This window comes from Triturus cristatus, chromosome 8, assembly GCF_964204655.1.
Source record: "Triturus cristatus chromosome 8, aTriCri1.1, whole genome shotgun sequence".
Taxonomy (NCBI): domain Eukaryota; kingdom Metazoa; phylum Chordata; class Amphibia; order Caudata; family Salamandridae; genus Triturus; species Triturus cristatus.
In genome coordinates this window covers 296525262-296551797 of record NC_140591.1, presented here as the reverse complement: position 1 = coordinate 296551797, position 26536 = coordinate 296525262, and the positions used below count along the sequence as shown (strand labels likewise).

At 47.2% G+C, this 26536-nt stretch overlaps 1 long non-coding RNA gene across 1 annotated transcript in view; it reads left to right on the top strand.

Annotated features, from left to right (window-relative positions):
- The window catches only part of LOC146802004 (uncharacterized), a 171924-nt gene that overhangs the window by 121127 nt on the left and 24261 nt on the right, over positions 1–26536 (top strand). Inside the window, exon 4 of the long non-coding RNA XR_014967683.1 lies at positions 15607–15692. This is a non-coding gene — a long non-coding RNA (uncharacterized LOC146802004). The remainder of the gene's footprint in view (positions 1–15606; positions 15693–26536) is intronic.

Sequence of the window (26536 nt, the reverse complement as noted above, 5' to 3'; positions counted from 1 at the left end):
TCCAGGGACACCCTACCGTCCATCAGACTGATGGTTTGGTCAATTAATGTATTAGCCTTGGTAATAAAGTTGTCCATGGGACCTAGAAGTTTGCCCCCACCCCCCGATACTTTAGTTTTAGATTTGTTTCCTCTAGTTAGTACCATAATTCCTATTAAATCAACACAAAGATTTCAGGACTTATCAAGCAAATAATCAGTAGGGCTATGTATTTAAAATCACAGAAGTCTAATAACAATAAAGAATCAATACATACAAGTTTACTATGAGTCCCGAAACAAATTGAAAATGGAGGGATGGCCCGGTCCGGTCCTCGAACGGCCTCAAACGGCCCGCCCTTTGCCCGGGCTTAGCCCCAGGCGCACCCGCGCGCTCCCGCGCAGCGGAGAACTAAGTTCCTGAAATAGTGGGAATATAGGGCGGTGGGGGCGTGGCGATCAGGGAGAGCAGCCCAGGTGTAACTGGTTGGGCTCGCTGGGACTCCTGGGCAATGGAGTCCCCTGCTCGCAGCCCTGATCAAGATACACTCGCCCCTGTTAACGCGCTGGCCCCTCTGGCAACTCCTGCGGTGATCTGTCGCGCTGCGGGACCCGCAAAGCGGGTCCGGCGAGTTGCTGTCCTGGAGGATGGGAGAAATACGATATAGCAATCCTGCGTCAATCCAGGTAAATCAAGATACAGTTGGTGACCCACTGATAGGAAGTTCACGGTCCACTTTTATTCCTGTGGGCGGGGGGGCGTGGCGATCAGGGAGAGCAGCCCAGGTGTAACTGGTTGGGCTCGCTGGGACTCCTGGGCAATGGAGTCCCCTGCTCGCAGCCCTGATCAAGATACACTCGCCCCTGTTAACGCGCTGGCCCCTCTGGCAACTCCTGCGGTGATCTGTCGCGCTGCGGGACCCGCGAAGCGGGTCCGGCGAGTTGCTGTCTTGGAGGATGGGAGAAATACGATATAGCAATCCTGGTAAATCAAGATACAGTTGGTGACCCACTGATGGGAAGTTCACGGTCCACTTTTATTCCTGGTGGCGGGGGGGCGTGGCGATCAGGGAGAGCAGCCCAGGTGTAACTGGTTGGGCTCGCTGGGACTCCTGGGCAATGGAGTCCCCTGCTCGCAGCCCTGATCAAGATACACTCGCCCCTGCTAACGCGCTGGCCCCTCTGGCAACTCCTGCGGTGATCTGTCGCGCTGCGGGACCCGCGAAGCGGGTCCGGCGAGTTGCTGTCCTGGAGGATGGGAGAACCTGCGTCAATCCAGGTAAATCAAGATACAGTTGGTGACCCACTGATAGGAAGTTCACGGTCCACTTTTATTCCTGTGGGCGGGGGGGCGTGGCGATCAGGGAGAGCAGCCCAGTTGTAACTGGTTGGGCTCGCTGGGACTCCTGGGCAATGGAGTCCCCTGCTCGCAGCCCTGATCAAGATACACTCGCCCCTGCTAACGCGCTGGCCCCTCTGGCAACTCCTGCGGTGATCTGTCGCGCTGCGGGACCCGCGAAGCGGGTCCAGCGAGTTGCTGTCTTGGAGGATGGGAGAAATACAATATAGCAATCCTGCGTCAATCCAGGTAAATCAAGATACAGTTGGTGACCTTGGCAAATATCAGAAATTGTGTTTGTTGTGTCGGAGCTTCAGGTAGGCACTGGACATTTGGGTCTGGATGATGTGCAAGCAGTTTTTGAGGCTTTGGGTACGAAGCAGACAAGACTTTCAAATAGAGTTGCGTATTGACTTAATTGGTGAATCTTAATGCTGTTTATTTGAGTAGAGCACCAAGCGGCTCCATGTAAATGTTAAAGATAAAAGGAGACCTCTAGTGCCGTGGGGGACGATCAGGTGATAGAGATCTTTTAAGACCTATATTTGCATTTGTGACAAACTGATGTTGGTTTGCAAGGTAGAAGAACCAGTGAAGAATATGGCCAGTGAATCCCATTTGAGACTCCAAAGTTGCTTATGAGGGTTGGACGGTCAATTGAGTTGAAGGCAGCTGAGTTTTCTAGCAACATCAGGAGGCAGGAGTCCTTGTGGTCAAGAGGGTATTCTCTACGGTGTGTAAAGATACCTTTGATGTGGCCTTAGAGTTGAACATAAGCTGCTTTTTCAATGGTGTTGCCGATGAATGGTAGGTGAGTGATGAATCAGTAGTTAGTGAGGTCATCAGGGTCTAGTGTAGATTTCTTGAGAGTTTCTGAGAAGATGCCTCGAGTGAGGGAGGCATTGACAATGATAAGAAGGGGTAAGAGCATCTCTAGCAAGAGCTTTGATGAAGGATGGTGTTAAGACATCATAAGAAGTGGCTGTGAGGAAGTTGTGTCATTGAAATCTGGGATAGATAAGGCTTTGAAGACTGTCCTTTGTGGGATTCTACAGGAAGGGATGGGTTCTGTGTTTTTTTCCTGGAGGAAGAGGTTGATGGTATTGCACTTTTTTTCTGTGAAATGAAGAATGTGTTGGTCCAGCAGGGAGTTGATGCAGTTCCTCATTGTCTTGACCAGTGTTCTGTTTTTGTTGGTGGCTTCATTTATACTGTTCGCATAGTACCTTGCTTTGGCTTATGTGATGAGTTGTCTGTGAGCTGAGTAGACTGAATTAAGTATCGGGAGTTCTCTTTTCATCTTCAATTCTCTTTCCTGTCTGCACATTGATTGTCTGCAGCAAGGTCTTTAGAATACCAGGGTGCTGAAGGCGTTGGCTTCCACTTGCCTGTTGTAATTGGGATGTGAATGTTTACATAGCTTTTTAAAACATTGTTGAAGTTGTTTAGAAGGGTTTTGGTGTTGAATGTGGAATTGATGGAATGTGAGCTGAGATCAAGTATTTTATATTTTATGTCAAGAGTCAAGATGAAAGGCAAAGCATCTCCATGGTTTACACCAGCACTAAAAACTGAGAAATTCACCTGTAGAACTGCCGAGCGGCACTGGAGGAAAACTAAAACTACTGAAGACCAAATCAGATATAAACTAATCCACCAAAATTATTTAAACAATATTAAGCAGGCCAAAAAGTCCTATTTAACAGCGAGGATCAATAATGCTGCCAACTCCAGTAAAGAGCTATATAAAATTCTGAAGGAATTCACTACTCCTCAGGCCATCCAGCGTACCCTTCCCACCCTACCCCCACTCAAGAATGGGTCGATAGAGTATCCTCCTCTTTCGACGAAAAGGTTAAAGCTATTTATAGATCCTTCCCTCAAGAGAATGTAAACAATATTGACTTACACTCAGCTGCGAATAGCCAACCACTGTTGCCTTTGCTGGCAGAATTTAAAACTGTGACCTGCGAACAGGTATCAGAAGCCATTTCTAAGATCAAATCAGACTCCCCAGCAGATCCTCTACCTTCCCGCTTTTTTATGCAACTAGCACCCCTGTTGACAACAAAGTTAACAGAGATTTTTAATATGTCACTAGATCAAGCGAGGGTGCCCAAAATATGGAAAACAGCTCAAGTCAGACCTATTCTGAAAAAGCCTACTTTAGATCCCAGCGAACCAGGCAATTACCGTCCCATCTCGCTACTGCCTTATTTCGGGAAGGCGCTTGAATCATTAGTAAATAAACAACTCACTGTCCATTTGAAAAGCCATGGACTTCTTGATTCATCGCAATCAGGATTCTGGTTAGCAAGTAGCACCGAAACAGCAGTAGTAGAGATGGTTGATAACATCAGGCTGGCGTTGGATAAAAGAGAATCGGCTATGCTGGTCCTTTTGGACCTGTGCCGCCTTCGACTCCATCTCCCATGACATTTTAGAACAACGGCTCTGGGAGATGGGGGTCCGAGGGAAAGCTCTGGACTGGTTTAAAAACTATCTAAAGGATCGCTCCACTACTGTACACATAGATACCCTGGCCTCATGCAGAAGACCAGTAAGCAATGGAGTTCCTCCGGGGTCAATCCTGAGCCCTATGCTTTTTAATCTTTATGTAACACCTCTGACCAGGATAATCAGATCTTATGGGTTTGAGGTCGTGTCATATGCTGATGACAGCAAAACCAAAGGAAATGATGGACGGAGTGTTGAACATTGCAAGCACTCACCCCCAGTCAACTGCTCTGGTTTTAATCCATCACCGTTCTTTAGCCCACTCTGCCACCCCAGTTTAGACATGGCCATATGCAAATCAGTCTGACCCTGTGCCTCATGGGAACAGTCCAGCCCGAACTGCCAAGCCATGTCTTCCCTGGACCGGAAACAAGCATCCTAGGACCGGTTTCTGGCATTTCAGCCGTCTTCAGCCAGGCTTGCTTGAATCCAGTGGCAAAGTGAGCAAGGGACTCACGTCTGAGCATACCCTGCCAACTTATGGCGAACAAAGCAAAACCAAAGGAAATGATGGACGGAGTGTTGAACATTGCAAGCACTCACCCCCAGTCAACTGATCTGGGTTTAATCCATCACCGTTCTTTAGCCCACTCTGCCACCCCAGTTCAGACATGGCCATATGCAAATCAGTCTGACCCTGTGCCTCATGGGAACAGTCCAGCCCGAACTGCCAAGCCATGTCTTCCCTGGACCGGAAACAAGCTTCCTAGGACCGGTTTCTGGCATTTCAGCCGTCTTCAGCCAGGCTTGCTTGAATCCAGTGGCAAAGTGAGCAAGGGACTCACGTCTGAGCATACCCTGCCAACTTATGGCGAACAAAGCAAAACCAATGATGGACGGAGTGTTGAACATTGCAAGCATTCACCCCCAGTCAACTGATCTGGGTTTAATCCATCACCGTTCTTTAGACGGCTGAAATGCCAGAAACCGGTCCTAGGAAGCTTGTTTCCGGTCCAATGAAGACATGGCTTGGCAGTTCGGGCTGGACTGTTCCCATGAGGCACAGGGTCAGACTGATTTGCATATGGCCATGTCTGAACTGGGGTGGCAGAGTGGGCTAAAGAACGGTGATGGATTAAACCCAGATCAGTTGACTGGGGGTGAGTGCTTGCAATGTTCAACACTCCGTCCATCATTTCCTTTGGTTTCTGATATGCTGATGACACCCAGCTGCTGATCACCTTTGGTCCTGACTCTACAAACACAATGAATCAGCTTAATAACTGTCTGACCCACATCAACAACTGGATGGGCAATAACAAATTACAGCTAAACGGCAGTAAAACCGAGATCATTCTGTTCGGCAGGGCCGAAGAGTACTGGTCTAGCAGGCATTGGGCTCATGCCCGTCCCCTAAACAAGTAGTCTGTAACCTTGGAATAATGATTGACAACAAGCTATCCATGAAAAATCATGTCAATCTTGTTAGGTACTTGTTACGGGATCTTGCGGAAGCTACGCAAAATCTTTAAATGGCTACCTATCGAAGCCAGGAAGCCTCTGGTCCCGGGCTTAATTGTAAGCCGCATGGACTATGGGAACGCCTTACTAGCCTCCCTAAATGAAGACCTCTTTTCTAAATTGCAAATTCTACAGAATACGGCGGCCAGACTGATCTTAAATTTACCTCCAAGACTTCCTTCAGTCCCACCTCTGAGATCTCTCCACTGGCTTCCAGTTAGGAAAAGAGGTCATTTTAAAATCCTGTGCCTAACTAATAAAAGTATCTATGGCACCGGGCCTAGCTATTTAGCGAAAAAACTTAATAGATATCAGCCAGAAAGAACATTAAGATGCAGTTCAAAATCTCTTCTCACTCCATTGCGCGTCCGCATCATACGCAGTGGGGGCCGATCTTTTTCGTTTCTCGCCCCCCATTTCTGGAACAAGCTGCCGTTTCATCTTCTTTCTATTGTGGACAACCAGCGTTTCCGCAAAGAATTGAAAACGTGGCTGTTTGACCAGAAATAATGCCGATTGGATATGACCTCCAGTCTCTGGAATCTCCGCAAGCTCCATGAGACCTACCGGTGAAATGTGCGCTATATAAGATTCTCTGACTTGACTATTGTCTATGGATAAGTCTTTGATGGCCCTGAAGGTTTGGTCTTCTCTTTTATGCTGACCTTGGTTTATTGGTAGTATGCTAAGTATGGATATAGAGATGGCAATGTGGTCGGTCCAGTCCAAGGGTTGGGTGGTTTGCATTGGATTGTTGGTGATGTTGAGAAGTTAAGGTCAAAAATGTGTCCTTTGAAGTGTGTTGGGTGAATGACTTACTGTACCACATTGAGTCCATCGGTGAAGTTAGAGGGCGTCTCTTGTTTTTTTTTTTGTAGCCTGTGTTTGGAAGATTGAAATAATCCAAGAGGGAAGTGTGCATGTTGGATGAATGAAGTGATGAGTTGATCTGAGAATTCATCAATGAAGTCCTTGTTTTGCTTAGGTGGCCTGTAGATGAGATGGAAAGTGGAGGTCTGAGCTGAAGAGAGTGTTAAATCGTGTGTCAGCAGTTCCATGGAGTTGAGGATTGTTTGCTTGCCTAGGGTGCAGGACCAGCAGGACTTATGGATGGTAGCGAGCCCCTCCCTTTTTATGCATACGGTTTACACACTGGATGATGTAACCTGTGGGAAGAAGGACATCTAAAGTGTGTGAAGATGTGGGCATGAATTATGTTTCTGTGATGAAGAGAGCGTCAAGCTTGTGATAGGTGATGAGGTCTGTGACGTCTGGTGCGTGGAGTACTGCAGAGCATTGAGGAGCATGGGTTGAAATGTGTGTTCTGTAGTGTGAGGGGGTGTGGTGGTTAGTGGGGTGTGTACAGGGTTAGGTCTGCGGTTTGTGTATTTTTTCACTGTCTGGGTCGTCCATATTGGGGTTTGATTGTTGGGATTGTCAGTATGGAGTCGTGGATAAGAGACGTGATTAAATCTAACCTTGTAGGTTTCAGTGGAACACGGGTTCTGGTCCAAGCCCTTCCTGTCTCTAACAGGCCTAAACTAGAAATATGCTTGTATGTGTCCGCTCCTTGTTGAGGACGTCTTGGCAATGGGATGCCCTGAAGAGCTGGCAGAAGGCAGGAAGAAATGTCACTTCCTGTGTAGATGGATGATGGGAAATAAAGTTCTTTTGCCTGGCTTCTTGTAAAGACAGTTTTGACAGGAAACCAGTGATGTCCCTGCATGTGCAGATGGATAATGGGAAATACAATGATGTCACTTCCTGTGCCTATGGGCGATGGGAAATGCTGTGGTGTTTTCCTGTGCAGATGGATGATGAGAAATTAAGTCCCTTTGCTTAGCTTCTTTTTTTTAAAGAGTGTTTTAGCAGGAAACCAATAATGTCACTAACTGTGCAGATTGATGAGAGAGAACAATATTACTAATCGGGGTCCATGACGAATGCCCTTTTGATCAACTGGTTAATTAATTTTCAGTACGCTTTTCCTCCATCCCATTGATTCTAATAATGTCGTTCAAGCTGGGATATTCCAGAGCAAGAATGATTCTTGTAGCCCCGAAATGGCCGTTTCACATCAGTGGTGGTTCACAGATCTTCACATATCAATACCACCGCATTTGAAACTTCCCTGCAGTCTGGATCTTCTCTACAAGTTTGGTGGCCAGATTCTATACCATAGCCTAACATTGTTGAAATTAGTTGTTTGGCTCCTGAATTCTTGCAATATGGACATCCAGCCCTTCTGCAAGAATGTGAGGGCATTTTGAAAGAGGCTAAGTGACCTTCAACTAGAGCACCATGTGCATTTAAGTGGAAGTGATTCTGCATCTGATGTATACAGAATAGCTATAACCCTATTAGATGCAGAAAGGAGGTTTTTATTCCATATTTTGCGCGGTCTGGCCTTTTCCTTTGCAACTAAAAAGTTATATCTTTCAGCGATTGTGAGAAAGTGCCATCTTTCTTGCATGGTATGCCCCCTTTTTTGCTGAATGTACTTTGACTGAGTGTGCCCTGGACTCCTGCCAATCAGGTGCCCAGGGCCTATGTTCCTGCCCTAAAACCCAAATTGGCAAATCCTGGCCACATGTCAGCCCCTGGTAAATGGTACCCTAGGTACCCGGGGCCTTGTGACCAGGAAAGGCCTCTAAGGGCTGCAGCACTTGTTGTGCCACCATTAGAGGCCCTGTACCCTTACACACACACACACACACTGCCCTTGCAGGCTGGGTGTCTGGGTGCAAGACAAAACAAAGAGTCGACATGGCACACATCCCTGTGTGCCATGCCCATCACCTACACTGCCATGGCATACATCAGCCACCCCTCTAGCTGGGTGCCCTATGCCAGTGGTGCGGGCACAGGAGCATGAGCCCTGTGCCCCTGCAGTACCCAGGTCCATTCCTGGGCACTGTAAGTGCAGTGCTGCCATTTAAGAGTACATGGTGCTGAGAGCTCGTCAAACACGAACTCCACAGCACCATAATGGCTACACTGAAGACTGAGAAGTTTGGTATCACACTTCTCAGCACATTAAACCCGCATTGATGCCAGTGTGGGATTTAATGTACCAAGCACCCCAGAGGGCATCTTAGAGATGTCCCCTGAAACCTAACCTACAATCCACGTCTGGTCTGGGAGGCTGCCTAGGCTGCCACACAGCAGACCTGTTGCTGGACCCCTGGGTAGGAGAGCCCCTGCTCTCCTGGGCCTGCAACAATGCACACCCTGGGCGAGGTGCTAGATCTCCTCCCCCAGGATGGGCAGGGGGAAGCTTCAAAGGCATGCCGCCTCTGTGAGCTTCCCCAGGCCACTGGCAGCCCCCACTCTGGCGGGAAGCCTGGCCGAAAACCCCAAATAAGGACAGGGTATGTGCCAGCCTGCCAACCCCACCCCTCAGGTGGGGGAGGCGAGGTGAAGCACATCTCCGGGCACTCGCCATTTTAAAGATAGGCCCTCCCCAATCAGGACTAGGCTACTGCCCCTCTCCCACAGGAGAGAGGCAGGATGGGGGTGTACCCACCCCAGGACAGGGACCCATTGGTCCCTGCCCTTCACCTACCTGTAACGCCCTTAAATCTAGTATTTAGGGGCACCCTGAACCTTCCTTCCACAGATTCCAAATTCCGAAATACCAAGAAGAGCAAGAAGAAAGAAGACCTGCCCTGCAGCTGCTAAGAAGAGGAAGACACCAACTGCTTTGGCCCCAGCTCTACCGGCCTGACCACCCTCGAACCTGCTGCTGCTCCAACCCGGCATCTCTTGTGGCCAGCAACCTCACAAACCCCGGAGGACCTGGCTACCTTTTGGCTCTAAGCACCTGGGACTCCCATGAGTAGAGGCTCTACTCAAAATCAGCTTCTAATCCCTGGCATCAGCCCGGAACCGCGAACTCTGCACCCGCCAAGCCTGGCCTGTGTCGGAGTGAACAAAGACCACAAGAACGACCCCCCGGCGACTGTGACCCTGAGTCCGGCACCCAAGATCTTCCCTCGACGCTCCTGACAATGCCTGCAGCCTCAGAACCAGGTACCCTCCCCCCCCCCCACCGCGTTCAACAGAGGGTAAGATTTCCCGACACCAGAAGGCCACCCGGCGCCCTGCGGCCCCCTGTGCCCAACTCCTGGGTACCTACCTATCCTCCAACTACCCAACTTACCTTTTGAAGTGGTGGTGACACCTGAAGAATCTTCGTCCCCGAGCTTGCAGTCTTTTTCTAAACTGGAGCTTTCCCATTGAAACCAATTGAGCACCCGAAGGCTCAAAAGCACCTTGCACCCAGCCGCCCGAGTGGCCCTGGCAGTGTAACCTTTGCACCTATCTACTTCCCCATTTGCCCTGAGCAAGTAACCAGGAGCCCAGCTCCCACAGCCGCGTGGCCTGCTAGTCAGCAGCCACCAACCAAGGCCCCCCTGCCTCCCATAGGATACCATTGGGCCTAACTCACTCAGCGGCGCAGGGGCAGCCTCGTGCAGAGGGTGTAACAACTGTACCTACCTGACCCTGTGAGACCCCTGAGTCTGTGCCCAGTACCTTAACTTTGCCAGTCAAGTACTTACCTGAAAGCCGATAACTCAATTTTCTCCATAGGGTAACATTGACTGGTTTCTTCTGAAATTTCTTCGAAGTGTGGAGTTTTCAAAACTTTAAATATTCACCAAAAATCAGCCGAGTAACGAAAATGAAAATACTCACCTGCTATTAGGTGAGCTCCCAGTGCTGGATCTTGGTGCCCAGCACTGATCCTGAAAAATATTCACAACCGTACTTACCAGTAACACAAATTTCTTCCATAGGGAATCATTGTCTGTTTTTCTGTGAAATTTCTTCTAAATGTGGATTTCTGCAAACTTTAAATATTCTTTAAAAATCGTACAAATTATGAAAACGTAATTACTTACCTGTTTTGGATAAAGGTCCCAGTACTGAATTTAGGCACCCAGTACTGGGTTACAAAAGTAACAAGAACATACTATACCTGCAACTTGAATTTTCTTCCATAGTGAATTATTGACTGTTTTCTATGAAATTTCTTCTGTGTCAACTTTTAAAATAGCAAAATATTACTTAAAAATCCAAGTAGTAACTAAGGCGACTTTTATCACTTGTTTCTAAGTACTGTCCCAGGACTGAATCTAGGATCCAGTCCTGGAATCACAAAAGTAATCCTGAAAGTAATCTATTGCAAATAACTTGAAACTTCCATTGAACCCAGTGCATTATTGTGTTTAGAATTGTGTTGCCTATTGCAACAACTTGTAATTATTTACCAAAGTCAATTGCATATTGCAAAAGTATTTACCTAAAGCATCTCATTCTGAGAAAGTTTATTTTAATATCTATTGTTGGTTCTAAAATAAAACAAGCATATATTTTTTTATATATAAACCATTGGCCTAGAGTTCAGTTATTGAGTGTGTGAAACCATTTGCTGACTGAGTGTGTACAACAAAATGCTTTACACTGTCCTTTGAACTTATACACACGGTTACTCTGCAGCATGTCATGGAACACTTTATTTCTGGTAGCTAATACTTCTGTGGGCAAAGTCACTGAAATCGCAGCCCTGTGTTCACAAGAGCCTTGCACAGTTTTTCATAGAAGCAGACATTTGATGTGAGAACCCACCCCACATTTCTTCTAAAGGTAGCCTCAGCCGTCACCTACCCAGCTAAACCTTGGGCAGATTTTTCCCTTCGTCTCTCTGTCGTATCTCCCCCGCAACCCCGTTACCCTACCCCTTACCTTCTACGCTCCTTTGACGTCGTCCTCAAAGATCTTTATACGCTTCCTGTAACTGATGTAACCTGTAACTGATGTAATTTTGAAACAATGTGGAATTCATGCAAAGCGCTCTGATACCTTCGGGTCTAATCTGTTTTTATACCTGAACGCTGAGACCTGAGCAACATGGCTGAAGCCCGGTGGAGCTGCTAGACAGCTAATGAGGAGATTGGCCCTGGTATCTCCCCCGACCGTCACCTACCCAGCCGGACATTGGACACAGTTCCTCCTCGTCTCCCTTCTTTTGGATCCTTCCTCCTCTCCCTTCCTCCCACGAACTCTCGCAACATCGATTTTATACTGTACTTTGCTATGCTCTTGTAACCGGTGTAACGTAATAATCTTAAATGTAACGTGCTCTGATACCCCCTGGGGTCTGGTTTGCGCTATCTAAGCATTAAACAAACAAAGTGTCGGATTTTTGTGAGAATCAAGCCATTTCCTTGCTAAACCTTCTTTCCAAACCTTTCCAATCCAGCAAAGAGGGCTCTTCAACCATTTGATTTTTTTAAAGTTCTGGAATTATGTCCGGACAAACCAAAAAAGATAAGGCAATCTGACCATATCTTCATAAATTATTGCCCATTAAGAACTGGTCTTTCCATATCAAACCAGTCCATTTCTAGATGGATAATTTCTTACATCACATTTTGTTACTAGTTGGCAGACCAGCCCCTCCCTACTAAGCCTAAGGCACATTCAACTATGGGAAACACAGCTACAATGGCTCTTTTAAGAAATGTGCCACTTTCTGAGATTTTTTAAAGGTTCTCAGTGGAGATCAATACATGCCTTTACTAGACATTATTGTTTGTATTTAGATTTAAGAACTGATGCCCAAATGAGCCCGGCCTCTTTGAAGGGTCCTTTTTGGGTGGTATTGAGCAGTTTCTTTTGCTTGTCTGCAGAATTTATTAGGATGAGCTAGAGTGGAGTAGTGGGCAAAAAAGGATGGACTAGGGGCTAGCCCCAAGTCTTTTCCAGTGGCTGAGCTTAATTCAAGCATTCCTTATATCACCTTGTTTTTGTTGCTGTTGATTTAACAAGCCCCCAATGCGCACCTTCGACTCCATGGTTCTCTGAAAGATTGAAACAGCAAAAGCAGACTTGTAGGAAGTAAGAAAGATTCTGGAGGAAATAATATAGTCAGACAGAAAAAGAAAAATACAAACAGGAGATCGCAGCCTACAAGACCATAAGGGAAGAAAATCCCTTTATTTCATCCAGGAAAATGTCAGCTAAAAACTCAGTCTAATAACTATTTACAACAGTTAAGAAGCTCTCCAATTTGTCCTATAACAACACTACAGAAGGCAGTTCCTCTCTATGTAGTACCTTGGCTTTTCACTTCTAAAAATGAAGTTGAACAAATCTTTGGCAAATTCTCTTCCTTGTCTGCTGAAGAGACTAGGACAAGTATCAGATAATAAAGACGGGACAGTTTCCAACAATATGGAAAAAGGCATTCATACTCCCCCTGATAAAGAAACCTAGCCTAGACCCTAATCACCCTAATAATTATCTGCCCATTTCCAAGTTGTCTTTTTCTTCAAAAACCATTAAAAAGGCATTAAATCGGCAAGTGGCTGTGTTTATTTAGACGCTGGAGCTCCTGAACCACACTCAGTTCGGTTTTCAGGAACTGTCACAGCACTGAGACCTCGCTGATTGCTGCCACGGAGGAAGTCTGGTACATCTTGGACAACTTGGGGCGTGCCTCTTATTCTTTTAGACTTATCAGTGGCTTTCAATACGCTCAACCATAATTTGCTGGTTGACCAACTCAATAGCAATGGGATCAAGGGCCCTGCCTTGTCCCTCCTGAGCTCTTTCCTTATTGGAAGAGTGTGCATTCGGTAGCAATGAAGGATTTTGAGTCCCGCCTTGTGGAGTTCCCCATGGTTCTTCATTAAGCCCAACTTTATTTAATATTTGTCACGCCACTGGCTTCTCTGAATAAATAATTCCGCTTCGCTTTAACATCTTACGCTGATGATAAGCAAATAGTTGTCCTTCTCCAATCCACTCAATAATATCTGTCAGAAGTTCTACACCTATAAGCTAGCTATTAGTGGCTGTATGGACCTTAACTGCCTTAAATTAAATTCTAACAAGACAGAGGTCCTTCTTTCTGGGAAGGATACTTCTTTCTGGACTCCATCTTGTTGGCCTATGGAGCTAGGCTCCCTATCATCTCGAGCAAGCAAAGAGATTGGGAATCCTTATGGACAGTAAACTGACATTTGGAGACAAAGTGAATGCAACCATATCGGCAGCCTTTTACACACTCAAGATAATCAAAAATATATTTTATCATACATCCCCTCCCCCTACCTTACAAACGACTGTGGTCATGGCTCTAGTTTTTGCAAAACTTGACTACTACAACAGTCTATATCTTAACATGCGAATGCAAAATGCCAATAAGCTCCAGGCCTTTTGAAGATTCCGAAATATCAATTGCTGAACCTGCCTTACGGAAGCTTCACCGGCTTCTAGTAAAACAGAGTGAGTTTTAAAGCTCTGTGTATCACATTTTGGGCCTTACACGACTCCTGGCCCAAATTTCTCAAAGACATGCTCAGATGGTACCTGCCTGAGAGAACACTATGCTTGAGTACTGCCACGAATGCAATTGTTTAAGTTCAGGCTCTCTTTCTTTTTGGTAGAAGTTTAATAGTTGGGGCCTCTAAACTGCATAATAAATCACTGCTGGAACTTTTATCCTTTAAAAAGGCTCTGAAAACCGGTCTTTTTAACAACTAATTGAGCATGTATCCCTCCATATCACTGCAGCACCTAGATGCCTTCTTGTAGTTGTCGCAAATTATAAAAATATTTAACATAACACGTGCTGTATTAATGAGCAGTAATGTAGTTCCTAGTGTTGCAGCACCGATTCTATGTATTTACAAAGAATTCTTTCATGATGCTCTATAGATTGCCTGCATGTAAGCCACAGATGTTGTAGTGTGCGTAGATATAAAGCACTGCCGCAATCTAGACAGGCACCTGCCTTCGACTGACTGCTGAATGCTTCCGCTGCGTGTAATTTAGTGTATTATTTTGTTTAATCTTATAGGAATGTGCTGCGGACAGTTTGGATATTTGTGGTCATAAGAATAATTGGGATATGTATTTAAAGCCTACAATAAAATACCAGTTGAGGACAGGCTCCAGTTGCGTAGACCAGAAAAAATGTATCCTTATGCTTTCTTTTTCTACCATTAGCTCTGGTTTAGAGGAAATGAGTGTACCCAATTGGCACTACTGCAGATGCGAGTCCCACAGCATTCAGCTGCTAAATTTGTTCTGAATGTATTCCCAATCTTCATTCTTTCAGTAGCCAAGCTGTGTCCCCTAGACCTAAATATAAAGCACCCAGAGATACGATTGACTCACTCTTGCTAGAGGTTCGTCATTGTTGTTCAGTGGGCATGTTAGTACGGATGACCCAGATGCCACTCCATAGTGTATGGTATGTACTGTAGAGTTAAATAGTGTGAACTAAATTTCTTGTGATCACACTAATTTATACCGATATTTCGGAGTCTTAAATATCAGTGTCTCCAAGTTTGTAGTGTCAAAGTCCACCAACTGGTTTCGTAGGACTAATGCACTTAGATCACTGTCATCTGTGGCAAAATAAAGGTCATCTAGCACGAACACCATACTTAATGTGGTCCCCTGATTGAGTAGACCTGACCTGAAAGTCATGCAAGAAATTGTCCTCAAGGTAGACTGTCTCTTGGCAGCCAAGGTGCGACTCTTAAGAGAGCTAGAATCAGAGAGAAGGTAGAGTTGGGTAATGCTTCAGGGTCAGTTGTAGGTTGCTCAAATGGCAGGTACTTGTATTTACAGCCGCCTGGGACTTTGTGATGTTTAATGACAGGCTAACAATTTATGAAATGGGATGCGTTGTTAACTTACTGATCTTAGAAGTATTCCCACTGGACAATGGTGCCCCAGAAAGTTGATCTGTTAGACAGACATTGATGCAATGCTTCCTCTTAGAGTTTCTCATTTGCCACCAGTGCATCATTGAATAGATTAACCAGGGTGTTTTTTATTTAGGCCCTTGTCCCATGATCACATAACTGTGGCCAAGGCACGCCAGGTGGTAATAGACGAAGATGATTATAGAACCTATCCAAGAACAGTGCTGATAAAGATCCCAAAATCAGCAGCAAATCATCACTTTTAAAGGTGCCTAAGTCTCTTGTATGGCATCTCGCAAGTCACACTAGTTAATTCCGTTATCTAAAAGATCAGGAATGTAACATCAGCTGCAGCTAAGGTGCGATTGTCCTTAGATATAAAGATTAGAGTCTGGCAGTTCCACTGGAACACTCGTGACCTGTCAATGTAGCGCAGAAAAGCCCAGGTTAGGATAAAATGCGAGCAGTTGGGGTGTAAAATTCCAAAACAAAAGCAGGAATTATGTATGAAATGCATGACTTAAAACGCATTAAAGTAAGTGAAAAGGCTGATTTATCGCACTTAACATTATTTTGTCTCTCCTAGGTAAATGGATGATGATCTGAAATAAACCTTGGTTGAGTAATTGCAAAAGAATTTTCCATTTAACGTTCTTCTCATAATTATAACAGGTAATATTGTCAATTTTCTCCAGTTGTGGTGTTTATAAATCTTTGAGCGTGCCAAAATATATCGATTCTTTAAGACGTGAAACTTGAGGGGAAAATGTTGGTGTTTTAATGAATATCAGTCAGTTGTAGAACTGAAAACTCTTCTTGCATGGCATTTGTACTGAAATTAATTTGTGAGAAAGTGAGGTAGGAATATCGATTCTTATCAGGCATTTTGCAGAGAGCAATCTACTTGAAAAATAGCATAATTTGCTAAGAATTTAGCGAATTGTCTGGAAAACAGCTGTGGGTAAGTAAGGCATTCTTGCAACTGTGATGCGTTTACTAGGCCAAGTTAGTTGCTAGTTTTAAGGACCACAAAGGCGATTTGTCTCATACACGTTTTTAGAAAGCAAATGTAGTTTGTCTGCATACATTACTGTCAACACTCAACCTGTAGAGAAAGAAAAATGACCAATATAGGGACAGTGCGGTATATTAGCTGCCCGACTGTGATATTCAGCATACATCTTTGCACATTCTGCCTTAAAAATCCAAGAGTTCCATGAGTCTGAGTATTGAAACACTGTAATACTTTGATGCAGTTTCCAGTGGCTGTATTTAGGCAGATATCATCTATTCCATTTAGCAATTTTTTTGAGACTAGTAAAATGCATCACTGTAAAAATGTGCCAATTCTGACAAAAGTGACAACATTCCTTCCAGTCAGCCACCTTCATGCCTGTATGTACCAGAACAGTCCTACATTTTCCTCCTTGAGTAGGTGAGCACTTACTTGCAGAGTAGCTTCCCAAAACTTTTAAATAGCAAATGTGTCAATGGCGTTATTATGAACCCTGTGTACCTAGCAGAGAGCAGGTAGTAGGGAGCATAATTCCAGGTAGCAGATAGTCCAAATGTTCTTTAGCAATTTGTTCAAAAGCTCGCTCTGTATTGAAGTTCATTCATTAATTTCTCTCTCCCATTCACTAATTTCTTAACTTTAGGCCAAACTAATGAGCTGATTCATTAGCTGCATTTCTTGATACTATCCAACTGGACCGATTTACTAATATATGTTATCCCAAAATATTGAGTACCAGACACAACAGCTAAAAGAACATGCTAAAATAAAAAAATCTGTAGAAAGTTACTGTTGTATATGTTGTATACATAAGTTTTGTATTAAAATATGCCAATAAATAGCATACCAAGCTCTCCAAATATTGTGCCTGAGTATTTGTTACATTACATGTCAAGAGATTACATTCATCAACAAAAAACAAAACGTAACATATAAAGCAAAAGGCACATTCAGTAATCTCATCATTATTATTGAATCTGTGAGGTCATAGAGGGGAAGGACCAAACAACATTAGTCAGGTTTAAAATAAACCATAAAAGCGTACATGAGCAAAAAGAGCATTTATACATCAAAAAATGTAATGCCTAGCCACAACTTCATCGAACATGAGCACAAATCCTAGAGTCGGTATACAAATTAAAAAATTATACATATGCAAATATATAATTAAACAGTGAAAATTTAGAATTTGATGTTCCCAAAGTGCATATTAAAATGATATATAATATAAATAAAAAGGAAAAGAAAATAGACATAATTTGGTCCATCACAGATCTTCAGTACCTAGCTACCAGAATCAAGTTAAAGCTAAGGTGCAATAATTAGAACATAACACAAGCACAGAGCTCAAATTACTTTACAACATTTCATGACAGTTACTTGCTAACCATGTTTTGTAGCCTGATTGCAGCCAAAATAAATGTGTGTGCCATTAAGCAGTCAAATTCAGCTTGTAGAAGTTGTAGGTACAACAAACACAGGTCTGCATTTCCTATCATCCATTTTGGCTATTAACGTTGTGATCACTGCATCCTACTTTGTAATACCCACTCTCCTTCCTACCAACCTGCTACTGCAATAAGATTAGAATATCGCTTTCAGCATCTGTCCATTTCTGCCACTCCCTCATCCAAGAGTCAACAGAGGGAGCCTGAGCAGCCTTCCAGGACCTCGGTATATGTTGCTTGAGTAGCAATCAAGCAATTGTAATTGCAGAAAAGATATCTTACACAAGGCTAAGGGACAGGGAAGGTGGTTGCCTTAGCGCTCAGAAAGGTGAGGTTTGGTGTTTACCAGTTTCAGCTTCCACAACTAGTCTTGGAGAGAAGGAGTCTAATCTCCAACCACTCTCCCTTCCATGATGCCCCTTCTGCCACTACAAGATGTGACTGGGCAGCATCTCGAAATCACCTGTGCTCATGGTCAATGTCGAGAGGCTATTCATGTAATTGTTTAATGTTGAAGCACTCATTGCCAAGGCATTCCTATATCTCTACTTTGAGAGGTATCACTCCATGTTAAGAGGCGTCTCAGCGTTGAGTGTTTCCTCCTTTGACTAGAGCTGGGTGCCCACTTCAGTGTTCCTGAAGGAGGATCAGACATCCATCTGCATCTCCTTTATCTACTGCAGTTGCTATTCCATCTACTGAAGATGTACAACCATGCTGTCTAGTGGAAATAGACCCACCACTGAAGGCTTGACCTACTAAGTTCAGAATAGCTTTCCGTGGCTGTTCATCAGAAAGATGTTTTTTGTGCAAGTGAGTAAAGTAGAGAGTATTTGAGAGCCTCAGCAGGACAAGGAGTTTCCACCCAGAAGGCGCTAGGTTGATCCGAATCACTTGGCCCTGGGAAGCGCAGAATTCTTCAGCATTCGTATTCCTATTCTAGCTTTTCAGGTGATTGGCATGAGCTGCCTCCCGTCCCTCCTTGGTCTGTTCCATAAAGTGTGGACTAAATGGCAGGCCTGATCGGATTCTACAAATTGCCTAACGGATCCAAAGCTCCGTTCCCTTTTTCGTCAGCCTTTTTTGTCAGCTTTCCAATGACTCAAAAAATAAATTGAACGAAATCTAATGTGCTAGAGCACTATGTCTCCTTCTAAGACTACAGGTTTTGCAGCATGAATCTTTCTGGATTCACATGCTGTGCACTATTGCATTATTCTGTCATCTAGTGGTTGGGTCCAGAATTGTCCATTATCTTAGTTTTGTTTTTTATTGTTTTTTTTTAAATTTGAGTGGAAGTCGACCATGATCATTTAGTGATATATCTGAAAGAGACACGTTAGTGATAGATTCCTTACCTTAGAATATCCCCAGGCGTCCGACTGGATCCAGAAAGTTTTTTCGTTAGCAGTACCCCTGCGCGTCAGTAGGTGGCGTCGTATGTGCCGAGATTACATCACGGAGACTACTTAGGCGCCACCCGTGCGCGCTGACGTCAGTTCTTCCTTTTTCCACGCCAGTAAGCGCAAATCTGGTTAGAGCACTACCTTAGTCACTTTTTTACTGTCTTTTTGAGACTTTTTGTCTCCTATAAGTTTGAGTTTGGTGCCGTAGGGATGCCTGGTTTTAAGTCTTGTGGGGAGGCCGGCGCAATATGGCGGTGGCGGACCCCCACGACGTCTGTCTCTACTGCCTGGAGAGCGACCATGACTCCCAGGCCTGTGTGGACTGTTTGGCCATGGCCCCGAAGGCCTTGAGGGTGCTGTGTCGGAAGCTGTTTGAGGTCCGGCACTCGTCCCTGCGCCGTTCGCGGTCCAGGGGCTGCTCCAGGGAACGGTCGCAGGGGCACCATCATCGCTCCCTGGGCTCCAAGTCTTCAAGTCAAGTCAAGGGCATTTGTATCGCACACAAATCACTCTTACAAGTCTCATGGCGCTTGCAGACAGCTCTGAAAGGAAACGGACTAGAAACTTAATTTCCAAAAAGCCAGGTCTTCAGCTTTTTGCGGAAACTGCTGTGGTCTGACATACTGCGGAGATAGTAAGGCATTTTGTTCCAAGATGCTGGGGCCAAGAAGGAAAATGCACGGCCCCCTTGCCTAGCAGTATGTATTTTAAGGGGGTTGAGCAGAGCTGAATCACTAGAGCGCAGCGTCCTGGATGGTTGATACCATCGTAGCTTTGGCAGCCAGTATTTTGGGCCGATTCCGTACATATGTTTATGAGTTAGACATCCAAAGTTTTAAAGAGGGTTAGTTTTTTCACTGGGAGCCAGTGAAGAGTATTTAAACATATTGCCGACGGGAATCTGTATGGGCGATCAAGGACTAATCTGGCACCCTCGGATTCGGGTAAGAGACGACACAAAAAGAAGTAGAAGAAGCGTTGTTGCTCTCCGACGTCCTCCCGTCGATCCCCGGATGTGGACAAGGGGGACAGGGGTTCTGCCCCTGCGGCTCCTTCGGAGCCCGGGAGTCCTGCGGCCTACCCACCTTACCCGGGTCCCCCAGGTCCGTCGGCGACTCCTGCTCAGGTGCAAGAATTTCTTGCCACCTTGGACCACCTGTTTAGGCCTCGAGCTCCTGCGGTCCCGTGTCCGGATCCTGTAGGGCTGCTGGATCCTGCGCCACTGGCTCCGGCGCCCCAAGGTCCCGCGCTGCCGGCTCCGGCCCCAGCGCCGCCCTCGGCTCCGCATCTGGCGCCGCAGTGGGCACCATTTGTCCCGCCCCTGCCCAGGTTCTCGCACACTTTTGTCCCTACCGGGGACCCGCACTGGGACACGGTGTCGGTTCGGCCCCGTCCTGCGCCGTTTCCGGCGTAGTTTGTTCCTTCCCCGGCCCCTCCCCTGCCACCGCAGCCTGTACCGCATGCGGCGGAGGAGGAGGATGACTGGGAGGGGTCCGAGGACCCTCTTGCTAGTCAGTGTGACTCTGTGCAGGACTGGGCGGACGAGTTAGAGGAGGCTGGCGGCCTCGATCTCTCCTCCCGGGGTTTGCCTCTCCTCCGCCTACCATAGAAGAGGACGCCTCGTACACGATGGTGCTTCATGGGGCCGCTGAGGTCCTCCACCTTGACCTCCCTACGGTGGCCCTGAAGACTAATCTCCTCACTGAGGTGCTCCAGACGGCGTCCACTTCGTCAGAGCCCCTGCTGCCATTTAACGACGCCCTCACTGACGTCTTGGTTGGCACTTGGTCGCGGTCTGCCATGGGGGCCCCCGGTGGATAAGAATGTCACCAGGCGTCATCGCCCGGCGCCGGGTGACCCTGCCTTTCTGACCACTCATCCTACGCCCGAGAGCCTGGTCATCCAAGCTTCAACGTCCCAGAGTGCCTTTCCCACGACTCCGCCGGATAAGGACTCTAAGAAGCTGGAGCAGTTCAGCAAGCGATTGTTTTCTTCAGTCAGCTTAGGGCTGCGGTCGGTGAACACCACTTGCCTCTTGGACAGCTATTCCCACGCGGTGTGGGATGCCGTTGCACAGGTGTTGCCTCAGTGTCCGGAAGAGGCCCAAGCTGTGCTGTCTCAAGCTGTTACCGAGGGTAAGGATGCGGCTAAGTTCGCCATTCGGTGTGGTTTGGACACCACAGACTCACTGGGTAGTCTCCACGCCTGGTTGAGATCTACCGGGTTCTCCCCAGATGTACAAAGCTCTCTCATGGATATGCCCTTTGATGGCACCTGTCTGTTTGGGATAAGGCCGACAGTGCGCTGGAGCGTTTTAAGGACTCGCGGGCTACGGCCATGTCCTTAGGTCTTTCCACGAAAAGCCCAGCCACTCCTGGTTTTCGTTCCTTTCGTGGCCGCAGCAGGGGCGCCCAGGCACGTTCCTTCAGCAAGCCTGTGCAGAACCAGTCTCGCCGCGGCTTCCGCAGGGGCGGGTCTGGGAATCAGCGTGGGGGTCAGTCCACCTCTGCCCCGCTGCTTCTACCTCCAAACCTTCCTAATCCAAGCTTTGTGGAGCACCCCACGCCTGTGGGTGGCAGGATCCGCCATCACCTCCCCCACTGGCATGCTATCACATTGGACAAGTGGGTGTTGCAGATCATCCGCAAGGGTTACTCCCTTCCAGTCCACCCCTCCAGCCATGCCACCTCGGTACCACCGCATGTCGGGGGAACACTTGGCAATCCTCTAGCAGGAAGTTACGACCCTCTTGGCCAAGGGGAGCCATTAAGTGCGTTCCTGGGCCGGAAGTGGGGAGTGGTTGTTATTCCCACTACTTTCTGGTCTCCAAGAAGGACAAAGGGGGTCTGCGTCCCATCTTGGACCTCCGGAACGTCAACCGCTTACTCCGGAAGGAGAAGTTCAAAATGCTGACTCTGGCTCAGGTCTTGGCTGCCCTCGACCCTGGACACTGGATGGTAGCTTTGGACTTGCAGGACGCATATTTTCACATTCCTGTCCTGCCGGCCCACTGGCGTTACCTGCGGTTCACGGTAGGCCCAGGGCATTTTTAGTTTGCCGTGCTCCCCTTTGGCCTTACCAGCGCCCCTCAGGTGTTCACGAAAGTGATGGCGGTGGTCGCAGCTTATCTGCGCAGGTCAGAGGTGTCAGTCTTCCCCTACCTAGACAACTGGTTGTTGGAGGGCTCGCCCCAGGCAGTCGTCTCCCACCTTCAGACTACGGCCGACCTCCCGCATTTGCTGGGGTTCTCCATCAACGTGCCGAAGTCGCACCTGAGTCCCTCTCAGAAGCTCCCCTTCATCGGAGCGGTTCTGGATTCAACGCGGTTTCGGGTTTCTCCTCCCGAGCAGCAAGTCCGGGATATTCAGGCTATGATTCCGATCTTTCAGCTTCTATCCCGGGTTTCGGTCAGGATGACCCTCCGGCTCCTGGGCCTGATGGCCTCCTGCATCCTGCTAGTGCAACATGCCAGGTGGCATATGCGGGCTCTGAAGTTCCAGTGGGCGCAGCATCAGGGCAACCTGTCCGCTCATGTCCAGATCTTGGAGGGCACTGCACGACAATTGCAGTGGTGGTTCACGAATCACGATTGGGTCAATGGCAGATCCCTCTCCCTTCCACAACCGGAGCACACAGTGGTGACGGATGCGTCCCTCCTGGGATGGGAAGGCCACTTGGGAGAGGCGGAGATCAGAGGACTCTGGTCTCCGGTGGAGTCCCGGCTCCCTATCAACCTTTTGGAGCTTCGGGCGATGCGACTTGCACTGAAAGCATTCCTTACCTTTGTCCGGGGAAGTGTGGTGCAGGTGTTCACGGACAACACCACCGCCATGTGGTACTGCAACAAACAGGGCGGGTTGGGGTCGTGGACCCTATCTCAGGAGGCTCTGCGCCACTGGACGTGGCTGGAACATCAAGGCATTACCTTGGTGGTTCAACACCTGGCAGGTTCTCTGAACGCCAGGGCGGACAAACTCAGCCTTCGGTGCTTGATGGATCACGAATGGCGTCTTCACTCTGAGGTGGCGCAAAGTCTCGTTCAGCAGTGGGGAGAGCCTTGGTTAGATCTATTCGCCACCGAAGAGAAAGCGCAATGTCATCAGTTCTGCACGTTGGAATTTCCAAGACGGCACTCGCTGGGCGACGCTTTTCATCGCGAGTGGAGTTGCGGTCTGTTGTACGCCTTTCCTCCTATACCACTTCTTCCCAGAGTGCTGAAGAAGATTCGGCGCGACCGGGCCCAAGTCATCCTTGTGGCTCTGGATTGGGCACAACGATACTGGTATCCCGAGCTACTCAGCATGGCGATCAATCCCCCGATCCATCTGCCTCTTCTGGAGGATCTTCTGTCGCAGCAGCAGGGGATGGTCCTCCACCCGAACTTGTCCAGCCTCCACCTCCATGCGTGGAGATTGAGTGGCAACAGTTGTCTGCTTTCAATTTTCCTCCCGAAGTCTGTATGTAATTCTGGCAGTCAGGCGTCCCTCCACTAAGACAGTATACGCCTGCCTGTGGAACAAGTTTGTGGCATGGTGCACAGCGCAAAGTCTGTGGATCCCCTTTCTGCCCCTCTTTCTGAGGTCCTTCTGTTCCTACTATCCTTGGCCCAGCCGGGCTCTGCTCTGGGCACTATCAAAGGTTATATTTCGGCCATCTCTGCCTTTCTAAAACTTCCAGATCAGCCATCTCTCTTTAAGTCCCCGGCTGTTAACCGTTTCCTGAAAGGCATTACGCACACGTTTCCTCTCGTGCTTTTCATAAAGCTTCAATGGGACTTAAATCCTGTCTTGACTTATCTGATGTGCGCTCCTTTTGAGCCCCTTCATACCTGTTCTTTACGTCTTCTTACTCTAAAGACAGCTTTCCTGGTAGCCATCACCTCTGCCAGAAGAGTGAGTGAGCTCCAGGCTCTTTCTTCGAAACCTCCTTTCTGTTCATCCGGACAAGGTGGTTTTAAGGACCCGTCCTCCTTTTTTGCCAAAGCTTGTCATGCCCTTCCACATCGGGCAGTCCATCACTTTGCCCACCTTCTTTCCGCCTCTGCAACCTTCAAAAGAGGAAGAGAGGCTCCACCGTTTGGACCCAAAACGTGCGCTCTCGTTCCATCTGAAGCGCACACAGCAGTTCCGGGTGGATGACCTGCTCTTTTTTGGTTACGTGGGTGCCAAAAAAGGTTGGGCCGTGCATAAACGAACCATCTCTCGGTGGGTCGTTCTGTGCATCAAAGCATGTTACTCGTTGGCTAAGAAGGAGCCTCCTGTGGGGCTGCGTGCCCATTCTACCAGGGCAACGGCAGCCACTACTGCCTTGGGACGCGGCGTTCCCTTGCAGGATATTTGTCAGGCAGCTATGTGGGCCTCGCTGCACACATTTACCACGCATTACTGCTTTGACAGTCAAGTCCGGAGAGACGGCTTCTTTGGCCGTTCTGTTCTCCGTGACTTTCTGGTGTAATCTATTCGCAGACCCACCACCGGGGTTGGTATTGCTGGGGTATCTATTCTAAGGTAAGGAATCTATCACTAACGTCTCTTTCAGATGCACAAGTTACTACTTGTGTAACGATATATCTGTAAGAGACATTAGTTAGTGCTAGATTCCTTACCGCCCCACCCATCCTCTCCGTTCTGCGGACTGATTTCTAGGGTTAAGGTCATCCCCTTTCAGGGCCCTAGTTTCATGGCACCAGTGGTCAGTTTCTTGCATGGCTCTGCGTTCCTGGCGTGGAAAGTCGTGTACAGAACTGACGTCAGCGCGCATGGGTGGCGCCTAAGTAGTCTCCGTGATGTAATCTCGGCGCATACGACGCCAGTGACGGATGCAGAGCTGCACGGCGCCACCTACTTACGCGCAGGGGTACTACTAATGAAAAAACTTTCTGGATCCAGTCTGACGCCTGGGGATATTCTAAGGTAAGGAATCTATCACTAACTAATGTCTCTTACAGATATATCGTTACACAAGTAGTAACTTGTGCGTCTCTCTTCAACAATGTAAGGCATACGCCCCGGAAGCTCCATTGCGTAATCACCATCTTCAGATATTTTTTTGCTGTCGTTGGATCTGAATGTATTCGAGGTAGGTCCAGGACCGACAGAAAATAAGTTTTTTTTTGAAGAATCAAAGAAGATCTGGAGGGAACCAAAGAAATACCATCGGACACTGAAGAGGATCACCGGTTTTACTAAGGGTTTTCAAACCTAGCAAATCACAGGGTTATCAACCATGTGGACTGAAGAATGCTTTTGGGGCATATAACACATGCCAGTCAGGTTCTGCCCTAAATTCCACCACAAGTATGCTGAGAAGGATTGTCATCACGTCTACAACTTTTCTGCCTAAAGGTCACATGCTAGAGTACTACAGTGCCTGTGCTGAATTTCAAACAGACTCTCAAAGTAAGGGAAAAACAGTGGTGGGTGCACTGCACCATGGGACAAAAACTGCCCACCCTTCCCCAAGGTAGAAGAGACTTACAGTGACAACAATGCAAAAATGACACAAGGGCAGGATTTCAGCAATGAGCCAATGACGAAAAGAGGAAGGTGCCGAAGAATGAAAGCCTATGGTACCGCAGGGGAAAACGCTGACTAAGCCGAAAGGGTCTAACTTTGAACTCTAGAAACCTACTTCAACTTTATAGATGGCAGAGGCCAATGAACACAGAGATACAGTGGGAGGCAAATGCTTGAAACCAGTCTCAACTCCAAAATGAGATCGAGAGCACAGGAGGGAGAAGTCAATACACAGAAGAAAGTGCTAGACATTGAGTAGGAGCCGCCGCCTCGAGGCCGAAACAGGGCCCTAAAGAATAGGAAGGAGTTACACTACTCCTGTAAGGGATGTAAGATCTCACTCTAGCCCGCAAAGGAAGCGCCAGTCGAGGTTGAAGAACCTTAGTTGGAACTGGCTGCAAAACCTGAGCTGTTGGAGGAGGAGAAAGGAAGCCTTCGAATTCCAGTATGATTTTTGCGGAGACTCCTACCAAGAGCGAATGCTTGAAGGTGATACCTGGGAAGACTGGCAGAATGTAGACCTGGACTCAGAACAGGAAAACACCATCCCTGTAGAGAGGCAAGTGTCCAAGCAATGACAGAACTGCCTCTTATCAGAAGGGGTAAGCTTTGACAGTGAGAAACTTTAGGGAAGCTCATGTGCATGATGGCATCATACATATCACCCATGCCAAATGCCAGATTCTACATGAGTCTGATTCAGGAAGGGCTGCAGAGAAACCGGTCGTAGGCAACAGGAAGTTGGGAGGGTCTAATTGTTGCAACAGAAGGAGTACTCAAAGACCGGTGGAACAACAACATTGCATTAAGCAGACCTTCCAGACAACCAAATCCAACTGTTGCCATTAAAAAGCTACATCTAAGAAGAGGTTGGGAGCGCACATGAAAAGACTGAACATCAGGTCCTGTTGAGCCTGGGGAATGCAGTGAAACACATAATTTCTATGTCAACAAATGAGGGCGGCAAACAAGATATTAAGCACTATCCAACCTAGCACGGGAGATATGGACATAAGCAGTATAAAGGAACATAACACTAATTGCAATCCACCTACCATGAGTGGAAAATGCAGAAGCAGACCGATAAAGTAGGGCAAACAGAGTATCCTACAAATTTGACTTAGACCAGCCG